Source organism: Sarcophilus harrisii, chromosome 1, assembly GCF_902635505.1.
Source record: "Sarcophilus harrisii chromosome 1, mSarHar1.11, whole genome shotgun sequence".
Classification (NCBI taxonomy): Eukaryota; Metazoa; Chordata; class Mammalia; order Dasyuromorphia; family Dasyuridae; genus Sarcophilus; species Sarcophilus harrisii.
This window is the reverse complement of record NC_045426.1, coordinates 516,342,604-516,353,587: the sequence shown is the minus strand read 5'-3', so window position 1 is coordinate 516,353,587 and position 10,984 is coordinate 516,342,604. Positions and strand designations below refer to the sequence as shown.

Below are 10,984 nucleotides of genomic sequence, written 5' to 3'. Positions count from 1 at the left end.
AAAAACAATTAAAGTTTCCTTATATTCCTTTGGTTCACACACAAGCTGCAAAATATTGAACAGCAGATTTCCATTTTTTTTATTTCCAGACCTTTCAACTGAGGTCATGTTATTGACTTATAAGAGGGTAATTGATCCATATAATTATTTTTAGTTGCAATTTCTGGGGCACATTCCTACACATATTGATTATCCTCAGTATTCCACTGTGAAAGATGACAAGGCTACTCATCTTAAATCATTCAATTTAAAAATCAAAGTTGAACATTTTAAAACATTAACAATGGAGATGAGGAATTCACATATATTATTAATAATCCAGAAATCTGGAATGAAAACTTTATAATATTCTTGATTTCTGACATTTTCCATTTTCAAAGTAAAACTAGACACAAGCTTGGAAGGAATTAGATAAAAGATATAATTGATTAGTTCATTTCTATAGTACTGTGATTTTGTAAGGAACTTTGATTTAAATCTTTTACTCTTGGTATGCCGCATTTTATATTATGGGTATCTTATTACACTATGCACCAAATTCCAGAGGAATTATGGAAGATGCAAATGTGATGTAAATGTGATGTTTTTCATCTGCTTTATTATATTGAATCATATTTATTAATCAACTAATATTTTGTGACTGTCTCAAGTGAATTAAAGTTTCCCTTCCATGCTTTCAAACAAATATAATATTGAAAGAAACATAAACATTATAGAACTCTTCACAAAGCTCTTGTATCCCTATGTGAAAGACATTAGTCATGGTATTTTTCAGAGAATCATAGATGTATCCTTGAGAGAATTTGGAGCATACATAGATATTTTATAACTAATTCTAATCAGCTGACCACATGGTGAATAGGAAGCCCTTTGACAAATTGCAGAAACACTGAAAAAAGAATTAGCAGCCAGAGCCTTGACTATTTTTTTTTTCCTTTGGTCTATCAGTTTTGCTTGGATTCTTTTAGTGATGATTTCTAGTGAGACATAAATCTATAAGGGAAGAATTCTCAGGCCTTTGCCTCAGTGAAATGCATCTATGTTCCATAAAACTGAACCTTATTTTTTGCCTTCCTCAGTAATTATGCATTCATCACAGGTGAATATTAATCTAGAGGTTCTGAATTTGTGAGTTCCAAAAGTTTGGGAGAGTTAACTGTTAGTTGTTTTCAGAAGCTCAGCAGCTATAAACTTATGAGGTAGCCTTCATTTTCAGTTTTTAACCAGTCTGGAATCAAGAAGAGATTGCTCTTATAAGAAGTGATCTTATAAAAACAACTTTGGGACCCAGACAAGGGATGGATAACTGAGACGAATCAACTACTGCATCCGGATTTAGTAGGACCAATGCATTGTAGGAACTGAACTAACTTTAAACTCACTTTGATCAAAGAAATGGTAGAATGTGATCATGAGGACTTCTGGTGAAATTTTTTCACATCTTTAAAGCAGATTTCTTTTTCTGAAACCTAACTTATGTTAGCTTAAAAGCAATTGAAGCACTAGTCATTATTAGGGGAAGAAAATAGATAGAAATCAAGGAATGATAACAGAAAAAAAAGATAACTCCAACTATTCAGAGACCCTAGAACCATTGGAGGAAATGTAGCTAGGATAATTCTGGAATAGTTAATGCAGAGCATGCTTGTCTACATAAACAGATAACAAATCACATTGATTCAAGATAAGTCATTTTTAATGGAAAAAGGTGTGAGCAAAGAAGCTGACTTACAAATTATGTGCATTTTAAATCCTTGTACTATTTGTATATGTTTCTTTGGGTTTGTTTATTTGTTCTAATCATATTCAGAGTATCCTCCTGTGATTGCTTAAATAAATGGAAGTAGCACCTTTCTACCAAGGTTTCAAAGTGATTCACTGAATGCTCAAACAGGATTTTATTGTATGAGTTAAGATTTTTAGTTTAATATCTTGGCCTCAAGCCCAAATACATGACAGAGTGTAGCTAGACAGAATTACACAACAGTTCAGTTATAGAAATACAGGATTACAAATTGTTACAAATATAGGATTATCATTTTAAATTTCTATGCTATGCTGGCAGTATGGTATAGAAGCTAGAAGTTGATAATTCAGGGTTGTAGCACTAAAAGCATCTTCTGAAAAAGCTACAATTTCTTCTACTTTATTTTTATCTGATATTAAACCCCATAAGAACACTTCAATGAGGAATTCTATGTCATCCCAATGGTCCTTATTATGACTATTATGTGTTCAAAGTAATCCATACATAATTAGGGGTAGGGAGTTTAACAATAGAATAGTCCATAATTCATAAAATATTTCAAATAATTTCCATGTTGGATATCAGAATTAGAGAGTATCTACTTGATATATGGAAAAAGAGCTGGGCTAGAAGTCAAGAACAATTAGTTATCTAGAAGATTCTGAATCTGACCTTTAGGTTCTTTAAGCACCATCTTAGAGTTTATCAATTGAGTCATACTAGTTTGGATACTGTGAAGGGGGAAGGGAGAGAAGGAAAGATGGAAGGAAAGAAGGAAGGAAGGAAGGAAGGAAGGAAGGAAATCATATTGAAACTGACATCCATTGGTCAACAGTTCTGTGATGAGGAAACTCCATTAACACATGGAAACATCATCTACCCTGATAAACTTATTGGAAAATGGGGAGAATATTGCTCACCACAAAGTAGTAGTAAAGAAAATGCTTCATGAATTATGAAACATTATGTAAATTTGAGTTTAATGTGTCATTAAGCCAGCACTAAACAAGCAGTTTTGAAGTATCTATTACCTATGTGCTAGACACTCTGCTAGATATTCAGAATACAAATTCTGACAAAAATAGTTCATCTGTTTATATTCTTTTGGATAAACATTTACCCTAATTATAATACAAAATGCATACCCAAGATGGTATTTGGCAGTGGGGTCCTGGCAGCTCTGGTAAGGCTTTATAGTATGTTATGTTTGAGCTTAGTATTAGTGAAAACTAGGGTGTCAAAAGTTCAAGAAGAGAGTATATTTCAGGCATAAGGAACAGTTAGTAAAAAATAGGAAAATAAGACATAGAATGTAATGTTTGAAAAGTAGCAAGAAAGACAATTTAGCTGCATCAAGGAGTATATTAAAGGCAATCATGAATAATAAATCTAGAAGGGAATATGATTCAGAATGTGTATACTATGTTCTCAAATGAAACAACAATAAAATTCCATTATAGTTTTAAGTCATTTCAGAATGACACACACACACATACACAAACACACACACATATGCACACACACAAATCTACATATACACACACATACATCTGCATGTATATATGTGTCTTTGTGTGTGGTATGTGTATTATTGGTATGTATTATAACATGTTATGTACATGTATGTACATGTGTGTACATATATATACACACAATAGAAAAATAGTAAGTTGACATAGTATATAGAGTGCTAGGCACTCTATGAGGAAGTCTCACCTTATTGAGTTGAAATTTTAGATTTAGACAGTTACTAGCTATGTGGCTGACTCTAGACAAGCCATTCAATACTGTTTGTCTCAACTCCTCATCTACCGGTGAATTGCAGAAGAAAATGGAAAAGCACTCTAGTACCTTTGCAAAGAAAATTCCAAATGGAGTCACAAAGAGTTTCAGTTAACCCAACTGAAACGACTAAACAACAACAACAAAATTGCACTTTTAGGGCAGCTATTTGGTAGAGTGGATAGAATGTCAAGCTTCTTCCTGAGTAAAAACCTGGCTTCCAACAATTGCTAAGTAGGTCATTATGTTTACCTTAGTTCTTCATCTATAAATTGAGCTATGGAAAGATATGGTAAACAATTCCAGCACCTTTGTCAAGAAAACCCCAAATGTGGTCACAAAGATTTGGATATTACCAAAAAATTACTAAACAACTGAAAGAAATGTATTGCTCCAATTCTTAAATAAGAATAAATATCTTTGTTGTCTATAAATGGACAATAGAATTCATTTGTTCATTTTAAAAGGTAAATAAAGTGAAGTATAGTAAAATTTAATAATTAATATTAAAATTTAATATTAACTTGAATTCCAGGAGATATTGTTTGATAATAAGGCAAGATTTATGTCATACATCACTGGACTGCTATAGGAAAGAACTTTTGGGTTTTAGCTCAGAGTTTTAATTATCTTACTCCCAAAATACTGTGGCTGTGGATTACCTTTTTTTATCATCTGTGTTAGCTCTCATTGCTTTTGTATTTATCATCTCACCTATTGGATTAAATACATAAGGATAAGTCTATATGTAAAACAAATATGTTATGGTTAATTGATGATTGAAAAATTTGGATAAGCAAATAATGTGACAATTGATCATATTTTACCCCCAAAATGCTCCAAAAATTAAAAAATAAAGATTGTCTTCCACCATCACATGTAGAAAAATTTAACTTGGAAGTGTTATGAGTTCTTATATATGAACATTTTTATAGAACTGTTTATTACTTATTTTGTATCTAATGTAAATGCTTCTAAACCACCCAGCTAGGACATATTTAGCTTTAAAGTTAGAACTTATCACAATTATTTTTTATCTCTTTTTACCCTTATTTTTGTTTCAAAATGTTTAAAATATGTTTTAAATTAAGACACTAGAATATAAGACAAAAGCTTACATCTATGTTAATAGATATATCAATGAATAATGACAAATTATGGCCCTATCAGGATATTTACTTTTATACATTAAGGATCCTTGATTTTCTTAATGAAGATGCTCCTATAGACATCTTTGATCTCTATGCCAGTTGCTTAAAAAGTCTTTTAGAAAGATTATATTGCCCTTCCACCATAATAATAATTATAGCTTACAGATAACCTGGTAATGATAATTTCTAAATTTAACTAGTCTGTTAGTAAGATGATTTAGTGCTTCTACAATAAAGTCATACTGTGATGGTATCAAATCTGTGACCTAGACATCTTTTTTTGAGCAGTCAAAGCTTAATTAGGACATATAAAGTCAGAAATACTTCAAATATATGGAAAATGATAATTAAAAGAAATAACCAATTTAAAATTCTTGAATTCTAGAAGATGGGACCTTTAGTTGGCTTCTATTATCTTGCCACAAAACATGATATATCCAGACAGTATTTCTCTTAGCTTTGAAGAATTTGAAGAAAAATAAATCTAACAGAGTTCCTAACTTATTTTTAGTATGACATAATCAATTATAATTGAAATCAATATGGGACTTTTTTGAAAGAGTGGTGGAATAAAAGAGAATTTATGGTTGAAGAATACAGGAATTGGAATCAGAGTACTTGAATTCAGATCTAGGTTCTTCAACTATTAATTAGGCTCTTCAAATAATTTAATAATGAATATTAAAAATTTAATGTTACCCTGAATTCAGGACATATTGTCTGGTATTACACAAAATTTATAACATCTGTCACTGGACTGCTATGGTAAAGTGCTGTTGGTTTTTAGCTCAGAGTCTTAATTATCTCTATGCCTTTTTTTCCCTGAAAACCAAAATTTTAAAATATGAGTTTAAATATATTACATAATATTTAAACTGAAAAAAAAAAGAAAAAAAAAGAAACCCAAACCAAATCAGTCTATTATTTCACATGGCATTAAGAATCTGTGGCTAGTAAATTACAAGCTCTGCAGTTACTACATTTACTGTTTTGATACATGAGTTCAAAATTTGTTCTCTTTTCAAAAGTTTAATTCAGGTAAAATTGGCCTCATGGTATGGTTTTCTCTCCACTTCTACATCCCCCATAGGTAGGACATTACTACTATGTCTGGTCTGACAGCATTGGACCTTGGTATGATGGATGTAAGAAAATGTCCTGTCATTGCTCTAAAATGAAATTCCTCCTGGGTCAGGTGGTGCAAGCCACCAGGGAAATCCCTGTTCTGCTACCAAAGGCTAACTTTATCTTGGTGGTATAGCTAGACTGAGAGTTGGTAGCTTTAATTTACTCTTCTGAGTATCACCAAGGGCAGCTCAGGCAATTACAGTAATATTTTCTTAAATGGATAGTTTGCTCTGCAAAGAGAACAAGGAAGCTGGTTCTTGACTTCATAACTTGACTTCAAAAGCTAGGGCTTTTGACTTGACTTGACTGACACTTTAGATTATTTGTGTTTCAGGCTGAACTTTGCCAGACTTTACCTCTATTTAAATGAGGGACAGAAAGACTAGCTTGGCTATGACTTATGTCACTTTGGGCAAGTAGCTTACATTTTCTAGTTCCTTATTCCTCATTTATAATATAAAAGATTTGAATAGAATTTCTTCTAAGATCCCTTCCATCTGTAATTCTATGACTTGCTGAATTTTATGTCTAATTGCAAAAGAAAACAACTAAAACATCAAGGAAACTAGAATTGAGGGAAGAAAGTTGTTGAGAAATAGGGAGCTATTCTCCATCCTCATCAGATATTCATTATTATCATGTTCTAACTCCTTCTCCTTCACATTAAATTTAATATATCACTCAGATGTTTTTTTTCTTCTTTTCAAACATAAGCAGATGTGTAACTTCCTTAATAACCCTGTGACATCTGTCTCTTGACTCCATTAAACCACTAGTCTAGTGACCTGCCACATTTACCCATGATTGAATTTTGTAAAATTATGTTTCTGAACTGCTAATTAGAGCTTTCCCCTCATATACATCATTTTTGTTTTTCTTGTTGTGTAAAATTTTATAAATATTGGTAATAAGAACTGAGAGAATTTGTTTCTCTTTGTCTCTGTCTCTCTTTATTATGTCCCTCTTTGTGTCTCTAACTTTCTGATTCTGTCTGTCTTTGTCTCCTTCTGTCTCTTGGTCTCTGTCTCTGTATCTGTCTCTCTCTTTATCTTTTTCGGCCTCCCTTTCTCCTCTCTTCCCTCTCTCCTTCTTTCTCTCTCCTATTCCCTCCTTCCTTCCCTTCTTCTCCCACCCTCTCCATTCTTCCTCCTCAATAGTCATATTCCCAGTATGATTACTCTCCAATAGGGTAGAAAAGTCATATTGGAATGAAATCATGTGATGCAATCTCTAAAAATGTGTTTTGCTATTCATAAAAAAAAGCAAAAATGGAAGGATTTTGATGAAATTTGACTGAATTTTCTATTTGTAGAGTGATTTTATGGTGATTTATTCATTTTCCTTTTTCTTATACTAAATCTTGTTATTTTTGGTTCTCTAGTTTGGCATATTCAGTCGTCTAGAACTAGAATGTCAATGACACCATCAAAACTATTTTCAGAGCTCCCTATTTTTCATAATAAAAATTACTGGGAATACCTCTTTGAAATATCTCCTTCCACATACTTGATCATCTCTGAATAAGTAAAGGCACACTTTTTAAGTCAGTCATAATGGTAAGGCATAGTAAAGTAGTGTGATGAAGTATATACACAAAAAAAAATTATGATATCTTTCAACATGCAAGGAAATGAAAATCAAGTGATAAATTGTAATTTCTAATATTTTCTATGGTAAAACAAATAATTATTCATGTTTCAATGTCCTTTTTTATTTCTCATTAAAAGTAATAACCATCATTGTACTTTTTTTAATAAATGAAATTATTCAAACAAAGATGTAATAGAAAAGATGGACAATCTTGTAAAAATCAAAAGTTATGTTGTCTAGCAATAAATAAACAATAAAATAAGACAAAGAAATGTTATAATTACTAAAATATAGAATTAGACATTGCCTTCTCCTAGACTTAAAATTCATCTTAAAAAAAAGAATTAGCATTTTCAGGGAAGAAACACACATTGCATTAAACAATGTATTTTACATCTTACTGTGGAGATGAATACATTAATTTAAATAATTTGATTTACAAAAAAAGCAGCATCAAGGACATATAACATTGTTCCTTTTCAACTTGTTTTTAAATAAAAAAAGTTTTCTTTTTCTGAATATGTTTTGACATAATATATAATATTAATGCATTGAATGCTTCTGAAGAAATAATAATTTAAGTTATATGATATAAACAATAAATATTTCAAATATAAAATGTAAAGATTATAGTAGTCATAATTCTCCAATTTTAAAACTATATAAACTTGATAAAATTTCAACTTATTGAAAAACTAAATATCAAAACATATCTATTTTTAAAATTTATCCAATAATCACATTTTCTCTCCCACTATTTATTAAATCTGAGAACTCAAAACACAATGTGAAAGGAAATTTCATATAGAGAGCCAATTTTGAATTCATGAATAACTGTACTCAAATGATTTTTCTGTTATATACTAATTGTAACACAGAGCAATTCATTAAACTTCTCAAATTCAAATGATTCTTTCTAAGACTAAACTTTTTAAAAAGTAGGTTATGATCTGGACTGGTAAAGGGATTTTTGTCATCAAGAATTCTTTATACCATGAAATCACATTATATTTCTGTGTGTGTGTGTGTGTGTGTGTGTGCACACGCACACATATAGGTATACATCTATACCTATTCACACATGTATTCATATATATGCTCTTTTATGAACATTTCCAAGAAGCACCTTTGTGCTTGAGACCAATTTGTATCAGTCTTTGAGATTTCTTCTGTGGAAATTATTTCTTTGTGTGAGTTTGTGTTTTGGTCTGCCCTGTCACCACAATATTTTTTTTCTTTTTGTGGTTAAGGTTCTTTTTTGTTTCTTGCTCATATTCTTCCTTTTATTTTGGAATGTCCTTTTTTTTTTTTTTTTTTTTTTTTTTTTTTACTATTAAGGTGGAGCTTTGCTCCTGAAATAATGGTACCATCTTCCCAAGTTTCCTGTACAGCTCTGAGCTTTGTCTTTGAACACAAGAACCCCTTGTGTTGGGCGGAGGTAGCTTTGCCTGATCTTTTCAGGAAACAGCCTGATTTCTCAGATTTTGCCTTCTAAAGTGTGACTGGAAGTTGACCCCCTGATTTGGTTCTTTACTGAGCCAGGACTGGGGGTCTTAGTTGTTGATTTCCTGTGATTAAGACCCTTTCACTACTTTCCCAAAGTCTATTTGACCTGGGCTGAAGACCCTTTACAACTCAATGAGACTGACCTTGAAGTTTTTTTTTTTTTCAGTCTATCTTGAGCTGGAGAGTGGTTGCATTCCATCAGATTCTGTGAACGCTTGGTTTTATGTGGGTTTTGAGGGGAAACTGGGAGAGCTTGCACAGCTTCCTGACTATACTCTGCCATTTTATCACCACTTTCAAAACACCCCCTGATTTGTTTTTATTAAAATTTTTATGTTCAAAACATATGCATGGATAATTTTCAACATTAAATCTTGCAAATCCTTGTGTTACAATTTTTTTCCTTGCTTACTTCCAATGCCTCCCCTAGATGGCAAATAATCCAATATTTATTAATATGTGCACTTCTTCTATACATATTTGCACAATGGTTAAGCAGCATGAGAAAAATCCTATCAAAAAGGAAAAAAAAAAAGAAAAAGAAAATAAAAAAGGGAGATGCAAAATAAAATGCAAGCAAACAACAGCAAAAAGAGTGAAAATAAAATGCTGTGATCCACATTCAGTCCCCATCATTCTATCCCTGGGTGCAAAAGTCTCTCTTCATCACAAAATCTTTGGAAAATGCCTGAATCATATCATTGTTGGGGAAAAAAAGCTATGTCCATCAGAAGTGATCACTGTATAATCTTGCTGTTGCGGTGCACAATGATCTCCTGATTCTATATACTTCATTTAGCATCAGTTCATGTAAATATGTCCAGGCCTCTCTGTAATCATTCTGTAGACCATTTCTTATCAATAATAATATTCCAGGGCATTCATATACCATAACTTATTTAGCATTCTCCAGATGATGGGTATTTAATCAGGTTCCAATTTCATGTTACTACAAAGTTCAGCAGGAAGACAAAGAGAAATTCTATTTAAAATAACTATTGATAACATAAAATATTTGAGAGTCTATCTGCCAAGGTAAAGTCAGGAACTACATGAACACATCTATAAAACACTTTCAACACAAATAAATTAGGATCTAATCAGTTGGAAAATTTTCAAGGGCTCATTGATATGCCAAATGAATATAATAAAAATGATAATATGGCCTAAATTAATCTACACATTCTCAAAAAATTATTTTACAAATCAAGAAGAAATAATAACAATTAGTCCAGCAAAAGAAAAGGTCAAGAATTTCAAGAGAATTAATGCAAAATTGCAAATGAAAGTGGTCTATTTGTGCCAGTTTTGAAACTATATTATAAAGCAGCAGTCATCAAAACCACTTGGTACAGGCTAAGAAAGAGAATATTTGATTGATGGATTAGGTCAGTTTCGCAGGACTAAATTAGGATGACTGCGTTAGCACACTGGATACCTTAGAATCAGCCAGAGTCAGGATAAGCAAAAGTCCTTAGGCTTTATTCTTGATCTTTAGAGATAGGATTGAATTAGATGGGAACAGAATCTCCATAACCTCATTCTTCCTCATGGACTGCCAAAGTGACTCTGGCTAGTTTTACTCCACCAACTACTCCCTCCTACAATTCCCTGCATTAACACTAATTATCGAGCCAGCACAGGATAGTGGGAAGGGCCATTCTCCAAGCACATGCCCATAGAGTATTGTCCAATTGGTAATTAACCTTAAGTACTCAAACCGACCTCAGTGCATCAACTCAAGAGTTTCAGCCATCTACATCTCCCACTTTCTTTTGTTTTAGAACACAGGGGATCATGCCATCCCTGGCTTCTCAGGGGGGTGAAAGCCCCCAAAAGGAGGTGATCATGCCCCCTCCATGACTTCTCAGGAAGGGAGGGAAAGCACTAAAAAGGAGATGATCACTCCCTCCTTGACATTTCAGGAAGGGAGATGAAAAGCACCAAAGGAAAGTGGGGATTGCTAGTGGATTACTGGGCTGAAGGATCTTATGCACAAACCTATCAGCATAGCAGATATTACACAAGCACATAGCAATAACGCACAGGCTATTAGTGATGACTCTCCCCACAACCAGTG

The 10,984-nt window shown here is 32.4% G+C and overlaps 1 long non-coding RNA gene across 1 annotated transcript; it reads left to right on the top strand.

Annotated features, from left to right (window-relative positions):
- Positions 1-3,762: 3,762 nt before the first annotated feature.
- Positions 3,763-10,385, top strand: LOC116421323. Its single transcript, XR_004231645.1, has 3 exons — positions 3,763-3,775; positions 6,526-6,529; positions 10,317-10,385. It is a non-coding gene; the product is annotated as an uncharacterized LOC116421323 (long non-coding RNA).
- Positions 10,386-10,984: the final 599 nt, after the last annotated feature.